Source organism: Musca domestica, unplaced genomic scaffold (assembly GCF_030504385.1).
Source record: "Musca domestica strain aabys unplaced genomic scaffold, Musca_domestica.polishedcontigs.V.1.1 22, whole genome shotgun sequence".
Lineage (NCBI taxonomy): Eukaryota > Metazoa > Arthropoda > Insecta > Diptera > Muscidae > Musca > Musca domestica.
The window spans coordinates 6,231,819-6,259,003 of NW_026712262.1; the positions used below are offsets into that span (position 1 = coordinate 6,231,819).

At 35.0% G+C, this 27,185-nt stretch overlaps 1 protein-coding gene across 4 annotated transcripts in view; it reads left to right on the top strand.

Annotated features, from left to right (window-relative positions):
• Positions 1–27,185, top strand: part of LOC101893749 (protein sprint) — a 452,096-nt gene that overhangs the window by 244,716 nt on the left and 180,195 nt on the right. The window contains exon 1 of one of the 4 annotated variants that reach the window (XM_059122993.1): positions 20,912–21,809. The exons of the other annotated variants lie outside the window; for them this stretch is intronic. The gene's annotated coding sequence lies outside the window, so the exon portion shown is untranslated. Of the gene's footprint in view, positions 1–20,911; positions 21,810–27,185 lie in introns of those variants that run through there. 4 annotated transcript variants of the gene reach the window in all.

Sequence of the window (27,185 nt, forward strand, 5' to 3'; positions counted from 1 at the left end):
AAACTTGAATCTGTATTAAAAAAAATTATTAAAAGAGTAAAGTAATTTACTGACTGACTTAGGGATTCATCAACGCCCAGACAAAACGGTTGAAGGTAGAATCTTGAAATTTTGGGTGAGGTCCAAAGGGGTCAGATAACGTTGCGTTTTTTTTTTTTTTTGGAAATTCGTACTAGAACGGTACGAATAGTATTAAAAGGTACTAAATATGGTATCCTTTGTATTTGAGGAAATAGTAGAGATAGAACTCTTACTCGTACATTTGGAATGAGGGTCACTGAAAGAGTGTATGATAGATGTACCAAAGGGTTTTTGGAAAGTCGCACTATAAGTGTACTTCATTTGGTACCATTTCGTAGTATCTGAACAGGTAGAGCTGAAAACTTGAAATTTGAAATGGGATTCAAAGTTGAGGAGTAGAGTCGATGTACTAAATTTGGAGGAACGGATGGAGCTTGAATCCTGAAATTTGAAATTAATAATACTGGCGGAGTTTTGGATTACGATAAGGAGGAAGTTTTTGTTACCGAAGATGCACATTTTCAGCTGACCTCTTTGGCAAGTAAACACGATCATTTTGTTTGTTTACAAACTGCTGGACAACGAATGTTATCTCATCAGAGAAAACTAAATTCGGCAGTTCACCACTTTCGGCCAAGCGAAGCAACTATTTAGCTCTTTTGAGTCTATTTTCTTTCTGTTGCGGTGTAAATTCTTGCACTTTCTGAAATTTCAATGGCTCATTTTTCAATATTTGCCGAATGGAATATTGTGATATGTTCAGCTCACGAGCCATTTTTCGGTCACTGCGACGGGGGTTTTGATCAAGTCGCTTCTTTACTTTCTGCTGATGTTGCTGTTTTCTTCAGTCCACTTCCTTGACGTCGGGCTACGCTACCAGTATCACGGTAACGAGCGATGGTACGAGACACAAAAGATTAATTCACATTTAAATTCTGGAGTGCTCTAACTGTGGACTGTGGTTTTCCCGCCAAATATAAAAAAATTACACTATCACGCTTGAATTTTATCACGAATAACTTTTTTCTGGAAAATTCTGGAATAATTTTCACAGCTGTCGGACGAGTGGCTTAGAAATGACAGCATTCTGAAATTGGATACGCAGCAACAAGGGTGAGGTATATACTTTTTTTTGGATCTGACATGAGTATTTCGAGGAGTTACAACCGGAAAGACGAACTTAATATATCCTCCATACTATGTATGTTGGAAGGTATAAAAAGGCCTAACACGATCTCTTGGAACGAATATAAAATGTTAACTTGGAATATTCTATGACGGAATAGTATATAGACTAGTATATAATATAAAACTCAAGTGACCAGAGAACTAATTACTGTCAGAAAAAATACAATACAAAAAAGAAAACAAAAGATAATATGTTACTTCACTTTATCCAACGTGCAGGTTCGAGTGAAGCTTAAATTGAAAATTTCATTTAATTACAACAGTTAGCACACGGAAAGAAACAAACTAAGTTACTAAAAATTTCATTATCGAAAGTTCTTTTCTCCAACCCAAATTCCAGGCTCGCATTCCCCCACAGGTCGTCGAATCATGCCGATGAAACAAAAAATAACAAAACAGCGCTAAACTACTTAGTCTTTGTTTTCATGCGATTCCCAATGCTTTGTGTTGTTTGTTGTTTTTATTTTCGTTAAAATTAAAAAACAACGAAAACTTGCTTATTACTTTTTCTTTATTATTGTGGTTGTTGTCGCTTCTGTTGCCTCTGTTATTGTTGTTTTTTTGGTAATAATGTTTGAGCAAAATATTCCCTTTGGCAATTTACAGGTTGTCAAAGTATTTCCGTCCGTCCTCTGTTTCGGAACAAGCCAAAATTTATTTACTCTAAACAACATTTTGTTGTCGTTGTCCTTGTCGCTGGTGGTGCCCGGGTGCCCCTGTATAGGACATAATTTCCTTAAAGTCTCACAGGATTTAAACTTATGTTGTTATCCACAAGTGGTGTGGGGGTGGCGGGATATTTGTTGCTACTACCAAAAATGTTAGAAGCGAAAGTGAACTTGTTTCGAAAACTTCCGTTTCCGTTTTACGAGATAGCATTGAAAGTTTCGAATGAAACAATTGTCTGTTGTTTGATGGACAAATTTGCAGAGAAAATTGTTTTCGGGAGAAAAACAAACAATTTGTAAAATATTTATGAAAATTGTCAAGTGTTGTTTTTGTTTTCTTTGAAATCCATTGGGTAAAGCAACTTTTTTTGTTAAGCATCCATGAGGGCTTAACAAGAACTTGATAAATTCTTCCACATGGGATTTTTTTGTAATTGATTCTTTTAAAGTTATTCTAAAATAACAGAAGATGGCTCATTTCATAGTAACTAAATTGAATATTCATGGCAGTTGAACGTAATATGGTTATCGGTCCAGTTTGAGTTTTAAAATATATTTTTATCCTAGTATTTAAGTCACTTTATTTAAAACGAATATTTTTGGACTTTTCAGTAATTCTTCTTCCCATGTACCTCATCGAATAAACGGTCTTCAGGACATTTGGAGTCGAAATCGACAGTCTGTTTGGCTGGCTTGTGCTCCTTATAACTCACGGAAGGAGGAAGTAGTATTTTTACCAAATTAAGATCAAGTTCGACAAAAAAAAAAATCATACAACAAAACAAGTGGATTAAAAAAATCAATGGCTTCTTGGCCTAAAATCCTGGATTTTTTTAATCCTTTTTAGCTCTTTTTGTCCAAAATTTCTTGGAGTTTTGATAATATTTTTAGAGATTTCTATATAAAAAATTGGGAAAACACTATGGTGGATGTTATGTTAAGTTTGTCATTCCTATTCTATGTCGATTTACCGATGTCCGTCCGTCTATCCGTCTGTGGAAATCACTCCAGCTTCCGAACGAAATGAAATAGGTTGATAAAATTTTATTTAAATGTATGTTATGTCTGCAGGACTTTTGGTATTGAAAGTGGGCCAAACCGTTGACCTTGGTTTGGTATAGCACCCATATAACGGTACCTCCCGATATTCGGTACTTTGATTATTTTAGCGTCATTATTCACCGGAATTGTTTTTTTAAGTTGGTGTTTGAAGTTCGTAAGGAATACTACAGCCTAGGACAGAAAATTGTCTGTGCAGGTCCACGTCTTCGTATAGCCCCCATATAGCGGTACCTCCCGATATTCGGTATTTTGATGATTTTAGCGACTTTATTCATCGGATTTGATACGGCCAAAACGTGCCTAATTGAAATAACGGTTTTAGACTCTAGGTCTCTTTGGATCAAATCCGTTTCATGACCGTCCGTCCTTCTGGTAGGCTGATGCGCACGAAGGGAGTATCCGTTTTGGCCAAAACTTGATGCATCGTAATATAATTATCCGACATAAATCGAGTACGGAGGTGGGTAATATCGGTGGCCTCCTTCCCATACCTCCTCTACAAAGGGTCAAGATTTTGAATGATTATAACCCTTAAGACATGTGATATAAACTCTAATTATCTTCAAATTTTGCACTTCTCAATATTACAACACAAAGTCTGGTATAAAGAACATACCACTCCTTCTGGCACCTTCCCCACAACGGGTCAACGTTTGCACAGATCAGTCTTGTGCCACAGATTTGTCTTTTGTCTGCAGGCAAGTCAAGTTCGAAGATGGGCTTTATCGGTTCACGATATCGTATAGCCCCTTATAACGGTACCTCGCAACATTCGCAATGATAATGTCTGAAATTCTGCACAAGGAGTTCTTTGTGAGTACTTTACCCCCTGTACGAAGATTGTCTATATAGAATATCCCCCATATAACTGTATCTCCCGGTATTGGGTAATCTGATGATTTTAGCCAAATTTTTCGATGGAATTATTCGAAAATCCACACAAGGAGTTCCTTGTGAGTAATTTATCCCCTGGGAGAGAATTGTCTATATATAGATCCACGATATCATATCGCCCCCATATAACGGTATCCCACGATATTCGTTATTTTGATGATTTTTTTCGGTATTTTGATAATTGTGGCCAAATTTTTAAACGGAATTGTCTGAAAATCCACACAAGGAGCTCCTTCTCAGTAATTATCCCTAGGAAGAGAATTGTCTGTATAGATCCTCGTTATAGTATAGTACCTATATAACCGTACCTGCAAATATTCGGTATTTTCATGATTTTAGCGACATTATTCACTGGAATTGTTTCAAATTTTGTATTTGAAGTTCGGAATCGTTACTGGAGCCTACAGCAAAAAGTACTAATGCAGGACCATGTCTTCGCATATCCCCCATATAATGGTTTTCATTTGAGCGGTATTTTTTTATTGAAATTTTTCAAATTTCTTCTGAATGGATATGAAAAAACTTAGCTGCTTTTTACTTGTCTTTTGCCACAACGTTTAATTGTTATTTGATTGTTCCATACATATTTCCCTTTATGCCATAAACTTTATACTTAATCTAATCATTTTCAATTCAAATTAACGTCTTAATTTAATTTCTACTTCTTCTCTTTTTTTCTTGCAGGTAAGTGCACCAGTTCCGGGTAATTTATGCCGAATTTTTATTATCAAATTTCACGTAAGTTTCATTCTGGCCAACAACTTGGGCCATTTTCAATGGAAGTTGTGTTTTAATTTGTTTGCCATTTTAATTACAACAACCAAGTGCTGCAATAAAATCGAAAAACAACAAAAAAGCAATGAAAATTTACTTCTCCTCACCACCCAGACGTCGACCCCAACCCCAAGTTTCGGCGAATTAATGAAACCAAACAACTTTAGTTGACCAAATGACTTTTACACATGTTAGACAAACAACCAGGCCAACTACCCCAACACCGACCCTTCGATTAGTTTTTATCATGCCCACCGCCGCCGCTGTGGGTTGATGGAAAAAATATACCCCTGGGAGTAATGTGTGGTCTCTATTAAATCACTTTGAAACAAACAAAACGAAAAAAGAAACGCTACCAGGAGATAGAGAATTCCCAGGAAAAGTCAAAACATAAACATTCGCAAATTGCTGAATATTTTGGCAAAAGGCAATGGAACGAAAACAATAACAAACACCGAATAAAAGGGAACAAAACTATAACATATCCGTTTTTGCGCTTTTCCATATGAGAAAATGTTTCCTCAACCGCTCCGCGGTTGTTGGTGTTTATTGCCCGGTGACATGTAACACATTTTGCGTGTCACTCAGGCATTTGGAATTAAAGTCGTTGAAATGGAAATTTAATGTGTCACCAAGGTGGCTGGTGTGTTCGGTAAGCTGTTGCTCTGCTCTGGGTCGGTAGGTGACAATGGATTAAAGTGAATTCCAAGAAAACTAAAGAATGCTCCTCCATTCGCAACTACAACTTTAACAAATTACCAATGAATTGTAATTCGTGCAAGAGCAGCGTTTATACTCGCATTGTGTTAGTCTTTACCGCAACATAACCAAAAAAATAACACTCAACGGAATAACTATTGTCTGTCTGATGAGTTGCCAAAAAAATATTATTGTAGTGAAAATTACCAGAATATTATTAAGCAATTTATTTAATGTGCAAACGTCATGTTCATGGCCAAATTAAATGAAGAAAAGGAAAATTGCTAACTGGGCTAATTGAATTTAATGCGATTTGGAAATAATTTTATGGTTTTGGTCTACTTAAGCTCGATTTGTGCATTAACCGACGTAGTTATTTGTGCCTTGACAATTGCAGTATAAAAACGGAGATACAATTATTTGAAATTCCGGGATAGAAAATCAATATATTCAACTTTGAAATTATTCTTAAAGTAACATTAATATCCCAATTAAAACTAAAAGTTGTAGATGTTTTGATTTGAAAATTATGTCAACTTCAGATTGGATAAGGGCTGCCAACAATTGTAGAATTTAATGTGTATACATTAGGAATGTCTTTATACACATAGGCTGATAAGATTCTATATTAATTTAACAATATCTTGTTTCCGAACGGAATGAAGCTAGTCGCGAATGTATTGCACGTCCGTACAATTTTTGGTATTAACAAATAAAAAAGCAATAAGATCGGTCGGGCCGAATTTTGAATACCCTCCACCATTTGGAATGAATTTGAAAATGTTCAAAAAAATAAAATCCTTTAAAAATCTGTTAAAATCTTAAAAATACCGACTATAGCCGTTTTATTGAAGTCTATACAAAGACGTGGACCTGTATAAGCAATTTTTGTCATAAGCCATTACAATATTCAAATACGAAACTTGAAAAAAATCCGGTGAATAATGTTAAAATTATAAAAATCATGAAAATACCGAATATAGGGAGGAACCGTTATATTGGGGCTATACCAAGACCTGGACCTGCATAGACAATTTTCTGTCACAGGCTGAAAATTTCATATACGAAATTTTAAACAATTTCGGTGAATATTGTACTTAAAATCGTTGAAATGTCGAATATAGGGAGGTTATGATATATGGGGTCTATATGAAGCCCTGGACCTGCATAGACAATATTCTGTCATAGACTGTAGTTCCCATTACGAACTCTAAACTCGAAATTTGAAACAAATCCGGTGAATAATGTCGCTAAAATGATCAAAATGCCGAACAATGGGAGGTATCGTAATATAGAGGTTATACGAAGACGTTGGCCTGCATGCGCAATTTTTTGTCATAGGTTGTAGTACCCATTACGAATTCTAAATACGAAAATTTCCGGTGAATAATGCCCCTAAAATCGTCAAAATATCGTATATCGAATAACGGTAGCCGTTGTATGTGGTCTATACGATATCGTGGATATATAGACATTTTCCCTCCAGAAAGAGGTATCTAGTATCGATTTTTAGAAAATTCCATTGAAAACCGAATATATTCCACCAAAATACCGAATATATAGAGGTACCGTTATATGGGGGCTATACGATATCGTGGACCTATATAGACAATGCTCTTCCAGGAGGTAAAGTACTCAGAAAGAACTTCTTTTGTGGATTTTCATACAATTTCATAGAAAAATTTGGCTACAATCATCAAAATACCGAATGTCGGTGGGTACCGCTGTATGGCGTTATACGATATAGTGGGCCGATATAGCCCATCTTTGAACTTGGCCTGCTTGCAGAGAAAAAGCTGATCTATGCAAAATTTTAGCTTCCTATCTGTATTCGTTTTGACTCTAGCGTGATTACAACAGACGGACGGACGGATTTGGCTAAATCGACAAAGGAAGGCTAAATCGAAAATGTTATTACTGTTATTCTTATTTGAAATTACTTTACGATCAAAACATTATTAAGACTCTCAATATTTTTTATATTTTGATAATAGGGTGATATTAAAGCCGAAAATATTTTCTTCGATGCTATAAATATAGTTTCATTTTCAAAAATACTTGTTACTTATTTTATTCTTAATATTTTATTTTAGTTGTATGTATTATCTCTAGTTCCATCTTTTTGCATTGCTATACCAATATTTCATATTTTTGCTTTGTCGACAGCGGACACATTTCACATGAAAAATGTTCCATTCCATTTTTTGGAAAGAAAGGTAAAGATATGAAAACACGATATTTACACAAAAATGTCAACCTACTTATGCAAAAATAGCAAAAACTAAAATCACCGACAGAAATGGAACATTCATTTAATGTCTCTCAAACAACGGCGAGTGAAAAAAACGGTCATTTTAATCAAAAAGCATGTACGTATGAGTATTGTGTTTTTGCAATCAGTCTAAAAGTATGCTATGCTTCATTACCGCACATTTATTTTCCAACTAAAACTGGCGTGGCGTTTCCATGCTGGTCTTATTACTCTTTTGTTGCAATGATGTACAACGAATAGAAAGAAAATCTAGATAAAACGGAAATATTTCCACATTCCAATTATAAATATATGTATATGGTGTAAGTATTTACCAGAACTAATATTTATTATAGATCATTTCTAATCATGAGTAGCATCATTTGTTACTGTCTGTTGTTATCTTTAACGTTGATGATAAACAAAAATAGTTGGAAATCGTTTTGCATTCCACATTTAGCAAATATATACACAATTTGTATTATTTTTGATAATGTCCCCACTAATAACTGGGAAGAATATCCGATACACAATTTTGTGTAACTTTTTAGGAATTAGAATTATAGACTCCCATAACATGGTCTACGATCATAACATGAAAGTAAGATCCTTTAAAGTTTTCGAATATAATAATGCATTTTTATACCTGTCGTACTGAAAATACATATTCGTTAAAAACTGAAATTATAGCTAAAAATGGTTAGCGTCAAAGGCCAAACACTTCAAGAAATATATGAAAAAGTGTATGCTATTTTTATACCCTCCACCTTGGAAAGGAGGGTATATTAACATTGTCATTCCGTTTGTAAAATCCCTGATATTCATCATAGACCCCATAAAGTATATATATTCATAGTCAGCATAAATTTCTAAGTCAATTTAACGATGTCCGTCTTTTTGTCAGTCCGTCTGTCTGTCTGTTGAAATCACGATACAGCCCACATTATTTGACGTAGACCTTCAAAATTTGGCACAACAGGATGGTTGGTTGGTATTGAAAATCAGATATCGGTCCACATTTTGGTATAGCCTCTATGTAACGGTACCTCCCGATATTCGGAATTTTGATTTTCGCCCCATTCTGCATTTTAATAATCCTAGCCACATTTGGTATTAAAGAAGATTTGATTGATGACAATCCTTGAAGCATAAAAATGACTATATAGGTTGTGTTTTCACAGTCTGCTCAAGTTTGAGAGATTGACAATAGCAATCCAGTTGTAGGTATAGTCCTCATATAAAAGTACCCCCCGATTTATTTTCTTCTGACGTTTAGTATTTAGCATATCATATGGGTAAATCCCGTATAAAATTGGAATAGGTATGTCACGCATATTACGTCAATTTTGTTAAAAGGAATCCGCGTTTTGAAATTTCCCCACACAGTCAGGGGATTGAATATATGTTTGTGTTTCAGTCAGACCACAGATTTCCTCGTTTTCACTCGGGAGTGAAACGGGATTGCTGAAAGAGTGAGAGTAGTGTACGAAGTTTACCGTTCACTCTTTTCTTTTGTGTGGGAGCGCTTCCGAGTATCTCCCATATAAAAATCAGAATTGGAGGCGAATCACTCGAAAAATAAAAAAAGTATTTGTATATTGTTGGCTAAATGTGTTTGTAAGTGTGCGTGTAACAGCAAGCCGATTTTGATGTTGCTGTGAACTGTGAGAGATGGGAATGATCGTGTACCAAATCGATGAAGAAACGAACAGTAGAAGCAATAGAGCGTTTTTTTCACTTCCGGGAATTCTCACCTACTGCGATTTTCACTCCTTAAAATTATCTATACAGGACCAAGTTTTGTACTTATCCATATAAGGGCGACTGCCAAAAATATTACATTAAAAAATTACAGGGAAATCCCTATGAAAATAGTACCAATGTTGAATGTAAAAGCAATTGTTCAAGTTAGCAGAAATTACAGTGCGAGACAAAAAAAAACTACAACAAAGTCACACTCCATAATTTTTACATTTTTTTTTAATTTTATTAAAAAATGTCGGAAATAGCATCGAATTTTAGAATAAGTTTAGATTTGTTCGAATTGGTCACCTTTGGCACGAATTATGGCCAATGAAACTATCACTATCATACTCCAGATACAATAGTCCAATAGTGCGGAGATTTTGGTAGCCATTGTGCGCTAAAAATGAAGCGAGGAACCTCATTTTTTAACCATTCTTAGGTAGCGCGTGCTGAGTGTGATGGTGCTGAGTCCTGTTGGAATGTCCAAGGTCTGCTGCCAAAATGTTTGAGTGCCCAAGGCTTTAATACACCAGAATATTTTCGCGATAATATTCGGCATTTATTCTGATGCCACGGTCGATTAATACGAGCGGAGAGCGACCATCGGCTGTTATGGTGGTCCTCATCATCGCTTGAGTTCTAGTGGCCAACCGCAGGTTCACATTTTCAGCTGACCACTTTGGCAAGTAAACACGATCATTTTATTTGTTTACAAACTTCTGGACAACGAATGTTTTCTCATCGGAGAAAACCAAATTCGGCAGTTCACCCCTTTCGGCCAAGCGAAACAAGTCTTTAGCTCTTTTGAGTCTATTTTCTTTCTATTGCGGCGTAAGTTTTGACACTTTTTGGAATGTCAGTGGTTTACCACGAGCTCATTTTTTAAGATTTGCCGAATGGAATATTGCGATATGTTCAGCTCACGAGTCATTTTTCGACCACTGCGACGCGGGGTTCGATCAAGTCGCTTCTTTACTTTTCGAACCATTTCTGCTGATGTTGCTGTTTTCTTCCGTCCACTTTCTTGACGTCGGGCTACGCTACCAGTATCACGGTAACGAGCGATGGTACGAGACACAAAAGATTTATTCGCTTTGAAATGCTGGAGTGCTCTAACGATAGGCACTTGTGGTTTTCCAGCCAAATAAATCAAAATAGCTATATCCCTTCACCCTTCACCCAATACCAAATTGAGTAATATGAATTACGCATATCCAAAAAAATCTTGATCTCTCAATAGCCACTTGTGGTTTTCCAGCCAAATATAAAGAAATGAATTGAGTTCTATCACGAATAACTTTTTTTCTGGAAAATTCTCATCAAAATGCTTTTGTACGCTTGTGAACAATATGATGAGCTGTCATTGGAATAATTTTAACAGCTGTCGGACGAGTGGCTTAGAAATGGCAGCAGCCTGCAATTGGTTGCAATTTTTTCATCTCACCCTGTATATTTTTCTAATTTCGCTTTGCCCCAAAACCCACCCTTCTGCAGAACATTAATGCAACTTACATCTATCCACCTCAACCTCAACGCATATTTATAAACCCACCTCGTTTGAGGCAAAGCTTTCATATGAAAGCTTTTTGTTTTGTGGAACTAAAAATGCCGGCACACAACATAACACAAAAATGCCGGCAATCGGTTTTATGTGGAACGCAACAGATAGTCGGGAATGTGTCTATGTGTTGGTATGCATCCATACACACACACACGCACACACAGATACTATCTAATGAATTATGGTAGACATTCAAAAAGTACATTGCAGTGCAGTTGGATAATTTATACACATTTAATTTGAGAATAAATACACCTGTTCGACGACTACTTAGTGGGGTTGGGAGTAAAGTGGTACGATAGTTGGGAGATGTTTGAATTTTCTGGTGAAGTTATTAAAATAGGATATAAATATTTTTGTAGTTTTTTGATATAGCTATGTTTAATGAATGGGTAGAATTATAAAACTATAAATGTGGGTCTCCGCTGGTGAAAGGGTTGAAGTACGGTTGAGGTCTTCAAACTAAAAGTGTACTAATTGTACAAAAAGGTGTTAAATGCTAAATAATGGTATTAAACAAAATGAAAGAGCTATAACTAACTCCCGGAATGTTGATTGGCGTAACAATGCCGGAGAGAGATGCTTGGGCCGGCGGTGAACCTCCTCTGGACGGTCTGGCCATATACACAAACGGTTCCAAAATGGATGAAGGCATCTCAGCGTAGATTCTTGCAATCAAGAAGGGAGTCGAAATGCTAAGAGAACGTTGTTATAGAATAAGAGCACCGATATTCAGGCGGCCTTTAAACCCATCAAGTCAAGTGTCATTAAAACTAGAGTCATTCTTGGCTGCAAGAAAGCCCTTCTTGAAATGCAGACGCTATTTTCTTTCGAATTGAGGAAGAAAAGAAAAACTTGACCTCTCCATAGGTCAAACTTGACCTCTCCATAGGTCAAACTTGACCTCTCCATAGGTCAAACTTGACCACTCCATAGGTCAAACTTGACCTCTCCATAATTTCCTGTCAGACATTCAAAATCTCTTATTTTACATCTACTCAATGTCAAACACTTAGTTTATGGCAGAATATATTTTTCAAATCTTAAAACTCTCTCCTAAAAAATACGCCAAACCTTGATGTAAACACAACATTTGCATGAAGTATTTCTTTAAAACATGTTGTTCAACATTCTAATAGAACCAGTGGTAAATTATTCATTCTTATTTTTATTACACTACTTAACTATTTTATTCCAACATTTTAATCTCTCTATGAATCATCATCGTTAACTATGCGATTATCCGTTTATCTTTGCGGTTTCGTTTTATTTCTTTCATTTTCATTCCACTGGGTCATTTTTGTTTTCTATTCAACAGTTCATTGCACCAATATCTCCATGAATCGCAGTTTTATACATAGATACTGGCAAATCAACAGCCCCTCCTTTTATGGCAAAATAATAGCTCTCTAGTTTCAACGTACGTTCGTCACTCCCTCGGCTCGTCTCTCTGCCTCCCAGTCTTACATACAACCATAGTGAGTGAGATAGATAGCAAGAGATCATATCAGATTTTCATATCCGCGATTAAATTGTATTCTCCGCAAACATACACAAAGTGGATACGAATGATTCCAATCGATTGGTAACCATATAATAATAAAAAAAAAACAAGAACAACAACAAAAAACAAAAGCGGCAACTATAACAACAATGACATGTGTTTTACTATTCCATGTCTTGGGAGTATCCCCTAACCCAACAGCTAGATTTGTAGCTGATTATTGTTGCGATATACGAATGATTATGATGGAGAGGATGATGACGATGCTAATGTTGTTTTTTTTTTTTTTATTAGGAAGATGAGTTTGGATCCAATGTAGAGTAGGGTATGTTTTGTTGTAGAACACTATGTGGCGCATGAATTATGACTAATCTGGCTAATTTGTCGAATCATCCAAGCTCAGTCGAATCACTTGAATCACTTGAGGCTATAATCCAAAAATTTAGAATAAGATATACTATTGGTATCCCTATACTTATATTATATATCTTTCGTAGGAAGATTTTCCCACACGAAGACAGGAAAATATAAATTTCATTTTTCAGAGATATCGATTGGAAAATATGTCAAAGACCCTCGAAATAACGGAAATCATGGGCTACAACGTAAATAAGTAATAGAACTTCAAAACCTTCAAAACAAACAAAGTCCATCGAAAAATACCGCTCAAATTAAAAACGTTATATAGGAGCTACGCGAAGAAGTGGACCTCCATAAGTAACTTTCTGCCATAGGCTGCAGTACCGAATTCGAACTTTTAAAACCAAATTTACAACAGTTTCCGTCAATAGTGTCGCTAAAATCGTCAAAATACCCAATATCGGGAGGTACCGTTATACCACAGAGAGGCAGGCTGATATCGGAAAATCTACTTATAATTTTTCGCTGCTCAAGAACATATACTTCGAAAAGTAAAGGAGCGACTTGATCAAACCCGCGTCGCAGTGGCTAAAAAATGTCCTTGAGCTGAATCTATCGCAATATTCCATTCGGCAAATATTGAAAAAAGAGCTCGGGGTAAAGCCATTTAAATTCCAAAAAGTGCAAGAACTTACACCGCAACAGAAAGAAAATAGACTCAAAAGAGGTAAAGAGTTGCTTCGCTTGGCTGAAAGTTATGAACAGCCGAATTTGGTTTTCTCCGATGAGAAAACATTCGTTGTCCAGCAGTTTGTAAACAAACAAAATTATCGTGTTTACTTGCCAAAGAGGTCAGCTGAAAATGTGCACCTTCGCTTGGCCACCAGAACTCAAGCGTTGGCCATGGTGATGGTGTGCGCCACCATAACAGCCGATGGTCGCTCTCCATTTGTAATAATTGACGGTGGCATCAGAATACATACCGAATATTATGGCGAAAATATTCTGGAGGGTGTATTAATGCCTTGGGCACGCAAAGATTTTGGCCGCAGACCTTGGACATTCCAACATGACTCAGCACCTCTGAACGCGCCACACAAGAATGGTTGCAAAATGAGGTTCCCCGCTTCATTTCCAGCGCACAATGGCCGGATACCAATCCGTTGCACCATTGTGTCTGGAGTATTTTGAAAAGCAAAAAAACCAAAGTGTCGATCACCTCAAGTAAGCGCTTCGCCCGGAATGGGCCAAATTACCGCAGAGCAACATTCGAGCAGCGTGTGACGGTTTCATAATTCGTGTCAAAGGTGACCAATTCGAACAAATCTAAGTCATTGGGTTAGGCAGAATATGGCAGCACCGGTGCCCTCATCCATCTTGTTGATGTCTGTTTCGCCACTAGCCCAGCTGCCCTTATCAGGTATCATAACGTCAATGTAGTTTAAGTCGAAAAAGGTGGGCATGTAATCACAAATTGTATTACGTTCACTTAGGATATTCCGACTTTTTGAAAAGTCTAGGATTCGTGCATGACCAATCCGTCATAATTCGGCATTGAAATTGATTTTGTGAAGATCATTTACCTTCCGACTCGTTCTTTAAGTTACCAGCCATTCCTAGTTTTTTTAAGTTACCAGCCATTCCTAGTTTTTCGTAACCTATTTTTTTTTTAAATTTTTGTTCCGATTCACTTCAACTGCTTAGAAATTGCAACTGTCTCAATTGCCAGACCTGATGCTGTTCAAATGTATTTGTTGTTTATTTACTTTTTCCAAAGGAGGCATGGTGAAGATGTGTCATAATTTCTTTGATATATTTCATATTTTGTATCTGACAGATACACAAACAATAAATACAAGCGATACTTTTAATAAACAACAAATGGAGATTAAAGAAACAAATCCAACATTGTTGCTGCTTCGAGACAATCTCCATTATTTGCCATTAAAGATCAATTTAAAATATATTTTCAAATTAAATGAGAGATGTGAACCAATCGCCACTGGTCGGCCACCGAGGCGGGCAATTAAATACAGTTAAACGATTTTTTATCAGCCATTTTTATGGACATTTAATGATAGAGCATCTAAACGAAATTAAATAACCATGGCAAAAAACATAATGCCATACAAAACTTCCTATTTGTTGGAAGGCTGTAATGGTAGTGGTGGTGGTGTTTGCTCTGACCTATATCGAAGACAGTCACATTAAAAAAATAAAAAACGTTATAAATAATAAATATATCAGGCCGAAAAAATATGACACAAATTTTAGAAATTTGTATACAATTTAATGCTGTTCCAAGCCATTAAGAGAACTGTTGGTACGTCTGACTGGGTGCCAGCAGTCAGCACAACACACCCACTTCCAACTCAACGCAAAGTAGAGACAAGACAACCAAAAACCCATGAAAAGAACTGGAAATCGCACAACAACACATGTTGCACATACCAAATTCTGGGGCATGTTTTCTTTCGCATTTCATCTTTCATTGAATATTGCAACAAAACGATGACATGAAAAAGGTGGAGACGACGATGATGATGCTGATGAAGGAGGGGGAGATGCATATGGAGATAGTAATGGGGGTTTGCAAAAAAAAGCCAACTAAAAAGTTTCTTTTTCATAGTTTTTGTCTTGCTCTACTCTAAATTTGTTGGCTGGAGTTTTGGGTGCATTCATGAAATTGTGTCTTGTGTCACGACGATAAAGAAATTACGCTTTGCTAAAATCGAAGCGAACCACACACAACGACTGAGAGAAAAATGTAATTAACCCGGGTGAACTTTGCCAAGCAACTCGCATTATGATGATCGGGAGTCATTAATGAATGGCGCATACGATAACAGGCAACATCAACCCCCACCCTCTCCCAGCACAACTTGCCACCACAACTCCATCATGGCAGGCGAAGAAATGAAGAAACAGAGATACATAAAATCAAATTAAAACTTTGGAAATCGCTACTGCTTTGTGTGTCCGAACCGTTATTGATGCAGTATGGCCACACACACACGCACACTTGCTCAACTTAATATGAAACATACGCTAAAAGTCCCATTAGTGTTTGATTGCTTGGTCGGTCGATCCGTCGTTTGTTCGGTTTGGACATGTGCTCGCTCGAAGCACTTTTACTTTTGCTGAACAGCGTTGTTGTGGCTGGTATTGATAGAATATGTGACCCGGGCTTCTGTTTACATGTTCTAATGACTAATCGAAAGCCTAAAAGCTGTTTCTTCGCTTAAACGATAGCCAACTAATCTCAGTTCTTAATTTGTCTTTTTCCAAACACAATTTAATAATTTAGCACACTTTCGAAGATGAAGATTAATGTTCTAGTGTAACGTATTTTTTTTTTAATTTTTTAAAAATATAATCCTCAGGGGAGGAAATAACCGTCAGGGGCCTAGAAATTAAAACATATTGAGCACAAGTAAATATGGTGTGGAGGCATAACTTATCTGTTTATACCCTGCACCATGAGAAAAAAACTTCGAATTTTGAATATTTTTCTCATCGAACTATTCTGTTTCATGATGGAAAGTCCAACAGAAATGGTTTCTGCAACGATTTTTGTTTGGGGAGCCATCGGGTATTAGGATATTCACTTTACCACCTCAAAGAGAAATTTCACACAAGGAGTTCGTTTTGGCTATTTTACCCCCTGAAAGAGAATTCTCTATATATGTCCACAATATCGTATAGCGCCTATATAACGGTAACCCCCGATATTCGGTATTTTAATGATTTTAGGCACATTTTTTAACGGAATTGTCTAAAATTCTACACAAGCTGTTCTTTGTGAGCACTTTACCCCCTGAAAGAGAATTGTGTATAGACCCCCCCCCCCTATAATCGTAAATTTCAAATTTCACTAATTTAGTTTATTTTTTGACAAATGTAGGATTTCCTAGTATTCTTATAATTTTACTGTCTAATAGCCAGTCTGGGTGGGGGACAATTCAAACTGGATTTGTTCTATGCCAAACTTTTCAAGGCCATTATATTGCCTTTACTGTATACAAAAAGCTTTGCAAATAAAATAGGTCTGTGGAATATTTAAAAAATCATTGGTTTAAAAAAATTTTCCATAAAATTATTTGTAATTTCTGAAAATGTTCGGTCTGGTTCCAATAGTTGGTATATGCCCCATAAAACAATATTTTTGATATTCTCTCCTTAAATCGACGCTATCGCCGACTTCTAAGGATTTTAGGGCAACAGGTTTGTTCATAATACAATTTTTATTTTGTACCTTAAAATTGTACCTTAAATATTTTAACAGTTTAGTCTTTGAATATAAATAGAGAACTAAATAAGAACTTTTTTCCTAAACTACCACTTTACTCTTAACGAGCATGAGCTGTAGAAAACTTTAAATTCTATTCCCTAAGCATATAGCAATGAGTAGGCCCTTGCCATGATATGCATGACAAAATGTAGTTGTTTATGGCTAATGACCACTGGTACTGACCTTACATCATCTATTGTATACTTTTACATTTCTTTGGGTATTTTATTTAGGCATTTGTGCTTACAATTTAAGAATTAACTTTTGGGGAATACTCGTAGTAACATATTATACTTGAAAATATTACATATTTTTAAAAAGTATTTCTCTTGTATAATCTGCATTACACTGTGGTATAGGATTTATATCCTTGTGCATTTGTAACCCTAGTGCCTTTTGCTTATCTCCATAAAATCGCATTTTAAGTCAATGTATGTTTTTAACCGATTAAAAAAAATTTTGAACAGCTTTTTCTTTTTCCCAATAATGAAACCTGTTGAAATTGGTTAAAATCGGTCCAGACTGGGATATAGATTCCATATATATTTCCCCCAAATGCGTAATATCAGCCTAAATAGGATGACTTTTGTCTAATACGACCGAAATTACTAGGTAAAATTTAGACATAACTATAGCTGTCATACATTTCAACCATTTACTTAAACAGGTCCACATCTCAAAAAATTCAGTTTCGAGAAAATCTAATATTATTTTTTATATATAAATTTGATTTCCCGAATTAAAATCATTTTTGCGCAAAAAGTGATGTAGCTATAAGTGTTTCATACACTCCATATCAAGTTCTCTTTGATTTATGTCAGACCCCAAGTAAATAAAACAGCACGAGTTCTACAGATATAATTTGATGAAATAAATGATATAAAGATAAAGTAAGATTGATAGAAAAAATAGGAAGGGGAACTTAAAAACCGCATTTTTTAATTATGTCACTCTTTTAGTAAATGTGCGATATGTTTTATCCAATTTCGTATTTAAGTCCCCAAAGTAGTAATATGCCCTGCATATTTGATACAAGATTGCAGATACATCATAGAAACAACTAGGCCAAATTTTGTTAAGATCGGTTTAGATTTAGATGTAGCTCCAACATATAATTTCCTCTAATAATGCACGTTACTTTTGTCCAATAAGCTAAATTATAGATCATATGATGAGGTTTTGACTACAATAAAGTCTGTCAATTTAGGACCACATTTAGGACCACGGATTTAAATTGGAGCCAAAGTCAAAGAAGGCACTCTGATTTGAAATGAGATGTCACATCCACGTCCAATTATGTTAGTTCCGTTCGATTTGAAATATAAACAAGTAAAAATGCCAAAATCTAAATTCGCTTCACCATGGAGTAAATACAAATTTTAAAAATAAAAGTTTTGGAATTAAATATTGTGCTCACTTCTATTTTGGCCAGTGACCTTGGTTGGTATAACATATAACAGTAACGTAAAGTTACTATCGACTTTACGTTTCCGATTTTCCACTGAAGCTATTATCTATTGAAGATTTAAAATATCAAATCTAAAAAAATGTGAATAATGACAAAAAAATTACGTGTAATATAAGAAATCATGGGCCTATTCCAGCATTCTTCGACCATAGAAGACTGAACCCATTACTACTACATACCGAATTGTAAACGATTACAATGAAAAATGTGGCTAAAATCATCAGAATACCAAATACCGAGAGGAACCGTTCTAGTAAAACGTAAACTCGTAATCGTATATAGGCAACGCTCTGAAGAACCCATTATGAGCTCTAAATATCGAATTGTAAACGATTCCGCTGAACATGGGATTAAAATCATCAGAATATCGAGAGGTACTAAATATTGGACTTCTTAAACAATTCTGTTAGAAAATGTAGCTTAAATCCCTAAAATACTGAATATCGGAAGGTATGAAAAAGTGGGCCCATATATACAATGATCTGCCATAGGTGGTAGAACCCATTACAAACTCAAAACACCGAATTTTAAACAATTCTGTTAGAAAATGTGACTTAAAGACAAAATATTGAATATAGGGAGATCCAGTTGTAAGAGAGCTTACGTAATCGTGAACCAACATGGCACACATATGTGCAACATGTTTGTTTTCTGTATTAATTTGTTCAAAACTTAGGAGTTACAAACGGAATTATAAAGTTAATATACTCTATGAAATATGGTGGAGGGTATAAAATTAGTATCTCTAAAACGCGAAATGATTCACCATTTTTTTATTTTCACAAATCTCAAAAATGTCTACAAATATTAGATTTAGTGTAAATACCTCTTACTAAAATACTCCCCTACTAAAATTCACTCGGTTTTGCCGATAGATGTATACCCTCGGCCTTGAGTTGTGAGTGTTGACCCTTTTTGGGGGAGGTTCCGAAAGAGTGGGAGCCAATATTGTCCAAAGAAATAAGTCTGATAAAAATATTACCTTATATGAGATATATGCAAGTTTTTGAAAATATGCGTGAGGTACCAGATACAGATAAAAAATATTGGTGTGTGCAAAATTTAAAGGAAATTGATCATTTATATCCACTTTTATGCGAAAACATAAATTCCGATAAATTACATATTAATATCAGATTTCTGATTAAGAGAAATATTTATATATAGCAAGTTTTGTAGAATCGCTGACTTTTGACACGTTTTGGCTCTATTAAATGATATATACCCTCTGAGGAAATAAACATACGGAAAAATTAAAATATCACCTCAATGCTCCTTTCTCTACCTTACCCACAAATGGTTAAAATTTAAAAATTCGGAATGAATCAAACGTGGATTACCACTAAGTACAGGCTTTAATAATCTTAACATTTATTGATATAAAATTTAGGTCTGTTGCAAAAAAATAATATCTGTCTACTCTTCTGTTACAACTACCCCCACTAGGGAACTCAATTTTTATAAATTATTACAATAAAATTACAACTTATATAAAATGTGAAATAGATGATTTTTTCCAAATTTTGCACATATTTTTCTTCCGAACTGAAATATTGGCAGTTGTTAATGTAGGTTGTAAGAAATCAGAATCACATGAAAATCATGTTGAATTCTGAGCCCAATTAAATAATAATTTTGTAATTTCCATACTACCTAATTAAATTATTAAATAAACTCAAACTTTACATCAACAGTGATCGTCACGCGAAACTTAACAATTCCTGTTTCAGTGCTTTCCCTGAAAAACTGTGTTGAAATAGAAAATCACATATCGTACCTCTTAAATAATACAAACTCTAAAGAAGATTCAAATTTTAAATTTTCAATTTTTCTAACGTGTCCACAAAATTATCGTATCGTTTTGGAATCCCTCAATCCACCATTCTCCTACAATTTTCACACAATGCTATAGATTTATGGTGTGCATTATTTATATTCTCACACGACAAGCTTGAAATATTTATCGCATGCGAGAAATATTCATGCAACCACTCGGAGAAAGAAAGAATTTTTACAGTTAATGCTATCTTTGGAATGTCAAAGTATCTCGAAACTTGCTTAACTTAACATCCACAAACCAGAGAACTAGACGGTGAGAGGGAGAGTATAGAAAAAGACGGATAAAGTTAAAAAAGAAAAATACAAAAATAACAAATAAAATCAAAACAAAAAAGAAGAAAACAAAAATAGAAACAATACGACAAGCCAGACACGGTAGAATTCAACCACCATGTGAGCAAAGGCAGCTAAATTGAGGCTCTCTGAGAATTTTTAGAATTTTATGTTGTGCTGTGTTTTGGTTGTTGAGTTGTTGTTAGTGGTGGTGGGTGACGGAAAAGGAAACGCCAACATACCACACATCATCATTGTATGCGGCAATGCTGCTGATGGTGCTTAGTTGCTGGTCGTGGTGGGGTGGAGTGGGCAATAAATGCAGCAGCGGTGGCATGTGCAAAGTTAAATATAGAAGGTATTTCTTTTTGTAGCAAGCTGGATTCTGGAGTTTTCGTCAACGTTTTGCAAAAGTTTATTCTCGCTCTCCCGTTGTGTTTCTTGGTGAGAGAGAGTAAAAATTAAAAATTGGATATGTGGAACATAACTGATAAATGGAATGCAAATAGCGGAGTAAAGCTATGCCAAGAGAGCTATCGCAAACCGTTTTGGCTCATTCGTGTTTTTGTTACAGACGTGTACGGGTCGTGTTGTCGCATAATTTTCTTGGACGCGCGGCGGTTGATACTTCCACTTGAAAAGTTTGAATGATGTTCAGTGAAATATAGTTTTTATTGTGGAAATAAAAGTGGTGAATTGTAAAGGAATTTGAATGAAAAGATAATTAATATTGAAAAGTTTCAATTCGAATTATAAACCTTCATAAGGTGTACCAATAATTGGGGATCATTGGAAGTGATTGGAATCGGAAAAGAGTGAATTTCGGCCGATTGTTGTTCTCGGTGAAGTGCAAAGTAAACTTGAATTGCCTGAATTACATTAAAAAAGTGTTGAAATCGGAAATTGCAATTTTTGAAGTCCCTTGCGTTTGGAATTAAAAAGTCTAGTTTCCACTATCCATCCCTCTCTCTCAAAAAATAAAAAAAATACAAAAAGAGAATCCAAAAAATAAATATTTTAAATAAAATTTTTAAAAAACTTTAAAACGCATTCAAGGAAAATAAAATAAAATTAAAATTGTGAGCTTTGTGTGTGTGAGAGAACAAGTGTGTGTGTGCCAAAAAGCAGCTGAGAAACAAAAACAACAACTAAATGCCATAAAAACCAACAACAACAAAAATAACAAATTTTATACATTGCAGAATCGAATGTGAGTAGTAACAAAACAATAACAAACAACCAGCTTTGCTGGCTGGGTTGTATTGCATTCATTGCCCAGTGGTGAATAATACCAATGTAGGTGTGAGTGAGCGAGTGTGAGTACCACCATGTGAGTGTGTGTGCGTTTGTTTGGTTGGTTTGTTTTAAACAACGACGTCTGCCAAACAAACAATTAAAAAACCAGCAGTAACAACAACAACAACTGGACGGGCCCCAACAATATAGTAGCCAGTGGGTCCGAGATGTTGTTTTTGTTGTCGTTTTGATTCGAATTGTATTTCAATTCGCCAGAAACATTATTTCTTGTTTTTGTTGTTCTTATTGTACTGCAGCAGCATTATTTGTTTATTTGAATTACGGCTGCCGCCGCTGTTGCTGCTGTCGATCATGGTCGGCTGGCCTTAAATTGCGTAAAAAAGTCTCATTTGAATGGGACACCAAAAAAAAAATTTTCAATTGAAATATTTTTTTTTCTTTATTTTGTGAGTCTACTAGATGCCCATCTTTTTTGAAACACTTATTTCACCACAAATTTCCAATTAATTGAGACTATTTTTTCTGTGGCAAGTTAATTGGTTTGAGTTACATTTCTTTTATTAATTACAATTTCAATTTTGTAAAAAAATAACAACAACGAAATGTCTAAGAATACTGTGCTTCACGCTCTGAAAAGAAGCTGTTTCTGGGAAACCTAAAAAAAATGAATTGCAAAAAAAAACTTAATAATAATAAACGCGAAACCAGGCAAAAAGTGGAAAATCATAACAAAGCAAAGTATAAAAAACATGAAATGAGTCATTGAACTAGGCAAACGAATATCACAGACGACGGATCAACGTGGTGCCGGCCATAAATTTGGAAATATTTTAATTATTTTTTGTTTTGAATTATGAATGAAAAGAGTATAGATGTGAGAATCACATTTTTAAATCTTTTTTTTACCTGAATAGATATTTAGATGTTTCGAATTTCAAATATAAATCTCACATGTTTTCATAAAACGTGTTATTTATAAATAAATAAAATAAATCGCGAATCTTTGTAAAGCGGACTCATGATATTTGAGATCACATGCAAAATATGCAAAACATATGCCAAATATATGCAAAATATGCTAAAAATGTGAAAAAGTATGCAAATAACAAAATAATTAAAAATAGGATAGAAGTCGGGTAGTTAGGATTTATGCTAACCCACAGCCTGGTATACGGATGGGGTGCTTCCTCGAGAGTTATTTAAAGTATTTCATTAAATAAAGTTTTATAGAAGTTCAACAGTTTGGGGACAATAAAAACTTAAATAATATATAAAAACTTCAGGGTTTTTTGCATGTAACGACGGGTTCTTTCTCGTTCAATTATATTTTTCATCTTCCATCTTCACGTTCATATATTTTGTATATTTTTGCGTATTTTGCATATATTTGCATATTATACATATTTTGCATATGCCCTATATGCAAAACATTATAAAATATGCCTATGTCGTTTGAATCTATTTGAATAAGACCCCATATAGTATGTCTATATTCATGGTTAGCATACAATTCTAAACCAATTTAATTATGTCTGTTGAAATTGCGAGACAGCTCACATTATTCGAAGGAAACATTTGACAAGATAGTTCCTATTCTATCGAGGATGGTTAGTACTGAAATTGAGATAAATCGGTATAAGTTTTCGTTAACCCCCATATAACGGTACTCCGCGATATCCGTTATTTTTACGGGTTATATGGGTTCTACCGATGTCAGAGCATTATCCATATAGGTAACCGGTTTCCATATAACGATACTCACCGATATTCGGTAATGATACAAATTTGGTACTTAAGACTCGCATGTATAGCCATTCTTGTGGTAGCAAATTGTCTATATAGGTTCCTGTTTTGGTATGGCCTCATATGGCTCCAGCCGAACTCACAGGTAATTTAGTTTAGAGTGGAACACGCTTTAATTTTTATAATTTTATTTAAAAATGTTTTCTTTAGACAATGGTGGAAGGTGTTGCAACTTCGTCCCGGTCGACCTAAATGTTTCGTTACTTGTTTTATTTGAAGTATTCGAAAGATTGTAAATATAAAAAATCGATATGTAGCGATTAAGCATACATAGGTAGGAAAATATATTATTATAAAGTCAACCATCGGATAACTTTAAAATGAGCTGTGGAATTGCAATAAAACACGTTTAAAACACAGCAAAATTCCTTCCACAATTTACTAAATGAGCGACATTCCGAAACATGTGTTCATATTTCAAAATATAGACATTTTGAGACCTTTGTCCACCATGGATTCTGGAAGTTATGGCTAAAACACATTAAATATCAAGCAAAGACTAAAGTAAGTTAGGACAGACCATTTGATACCCTACAACACTACAATTTGCGGTAAAGTTTTTGCTGATCAGAATTCCACTAAGAAACATTCCCATATCTACTACATAATAAAAACAAATTTTGAACCAAATTGCTCCACTTCTCAAATAGACATCATAGATCTGGGACCAATAGAATGAAGAAGCAGATGGTTCACATTCAAAAATATTTTCCATGCATATTAAACATTTTGTTATTTATTTCTTGAAAAAATGTCACCTAGTCGTCCTGCAAAAGTTTCATCTTGGCTTTTGACCACATGACTTCGTGATGCAAATCTCCGTAGCATTTACCCTATGTCGTGTTATGTTTATATTCCTCTATATGGTTTTCCGTATCTCCGATATTTGGCTACATTCATCAACGGTATTATTTTCCACAAAATTGTGGTCTATTTCACCAACTAAATATCATCCGATCACAATCCAAAAATTCTAGGCATCAGCGCAGAGAGGCACTTAAACACAAAATCAGATGAAACATATATATGGGAGCTATAGCTATATCTGAACCGATTTTCACAAAATTTAATGTAATTGCTTCTAGACTAAATTCGGTCGGATGTGCCAAAACTCACTGCATTTGGACTGATATTAACCATCTGGTGCAAAAACGTGAATTCGGCCGAAGACATATATGGGAGCTATATATAAATTTAAACCGATCTCGATAAAATTTGAAACAAATATTGCTTGGCTGTATCTGATATCTGGTACCAAATATCATTTTTGTGGAGTGCATATTACAAATATGGTGGACACCAATCGGATGAAACATATATATCGGAGATATAGCTATATCTGAACCTATTTTCACCAAATTTGATGTACTTGCTTTTAGACTGAATAAGGTTGCTTCTAGACTTAATAAGGTTTCTTCTGGACTGATGTTGGCCATTTGCTGCACAATTAACCCGAAATCGGTTAAAGCTATAAATTGGAGCTATATCTAAATTTTAACCGATTCTCACCAATTTCAAAAGAGTTCGTTCTTGGCCCAAACAAATGATGTTTGGAAAATTTCATCTCAATCGGCTAATAAATGCGACCTGCATTTTGTTCACAAAAATACGTGGACAGACGGACGGAGGGATTGACATGCATAAATCGACTCAGAAAGTGATTCTATTGCGATCCTCAAAAGTACCTACGGTTCTATCCGGCTTTCTTCTCCATATTACAAACAAATGCAGAAAGACATAACACCCTTACCACTACGTGGTGTAGGGTATCTAAATATGTGTACCCTTGCCCTTACTGCTTAAAATCTAGGTAATTAGGTTGATTTTTACTGCTACCTTTCCCATAATTTCATAAACTTATGTGTTCCATACTTGATTTGGTTTTTATGCCAGAAATATAACAAACCAATTTTGGATACGCTTCTTTATACCGTTCGAGAAAAAAAATCTGTTCAGAAGATATATAGTATTGCCTAAGAAGCGAATGAACCAACACTTCCCTTGAACAGTGTTTAATTTTCCTCTGTAAATGAAAGCTAATTCTAATAACAAAAAAAAACTGCCACATCCTTTCTTGGAATTTATGCGTCTTGATCTGGAAGCTTCCCATGGATATTTGAATACAACATTGAATTGGTGAGTTGTGGATTTTTCCTAAGAATTGCGATAGGGAACTGAAGGATATTTATCTAAAACTATCTGATAATTTCCTTTGGAAAATTTTATATTATTTCATCGAGTACCTTCCTGAAACTTTTCTCTGAGGAAGTTCATTTCAATATTTAGTGTTTTAATTGATCATTTTATCTAAGTAAGGCACTCCAAAAATTCCTTACAAACTTGGCCAAATGATCAACATAAAACACCCTTTTATAACCGAAAAATTGTAAATGGTTTTTATGATCTCAACATTGCCATAAGGTACCCATCATTCAACAAATACGGCGCACAAAATGTTAGTTCTGGGAAAATATGATTGCTAATTTCTAACAAACGTGTGTGAGCACCGCACACGTCTGATTTTTTCGCTTTTTCATATTTTATTTATTTGATCGATTTGTTTGGCTCAACATAAGCTTTTGTTCTTTTTCACTCTTATCATTGATCAACTAACAAACTAATTATTATTCGAGTCAATATTTATGTGTCCGGTATATTAATCAATATTAAATGGCTCAATAAAGAACTGATAATTCTTGATTCGAATGGCAATTTGAATTTGGTAATAATGTTCGTGATAGTGGAATTCATTTGGTGAATGTGAATTCGGGAACACTATCAATCGAAAAGGCCATCACCTTATTTCAAAACACACCAAGACTCTTATTAAAAAAATAAGATGCATCAAACCACTGCCTTAGGCAGCTGATTAAAACTGTGTTTTAATAATGTTAATGCATTAACCCCTGTGTGACCTCTTTGCCGCATGGTTTTTGGGGGCAAATGCCTGATATTGTTGATTTTGCAATGTCCTCTTTTTTCCGTTCGTTCCTACATTCATTTGAGTTGGCTGCCATGCTTCAATATTTATTCAAGTTTTTGCAATATTTATATTGTATGTATTTTTTTCTTTTTTACTTTGCCCGGAGGCCCTCATCTCACAGCATACATAACGCAGGTTTTTGTTCCTGTTTTTGGGGTTTCATTTACGTTCGGTATTCTATACAAGAAGAAATGAAAAATAAACAGAAAAAAAAAAACCGAAAAGCAAACAGATTCATCTGAAATGAGTTCAGACATGAATTCGTTGGGCGCCACAACTCATACATTGCTGGAAGATGGCTTTCGGAATGAAATAATGATGAAAAAAACTCTTAAATAATTATGACTATAAAAGGAAATAAAATATTAAAACTTAAACAAATTGACTGAATGATGAAAAAACGGCAAAAGCTCTGGCTCATAAGCCTCAGCAACGTGGAATACTTACGTACCAACCAACCAACCAACCGACCGACCGACATGGTTCTGCTTGAGTTCTTCTTTAAGATTGCGTTTCAGTGGCTTTTTATGTTTCGAGGGCATG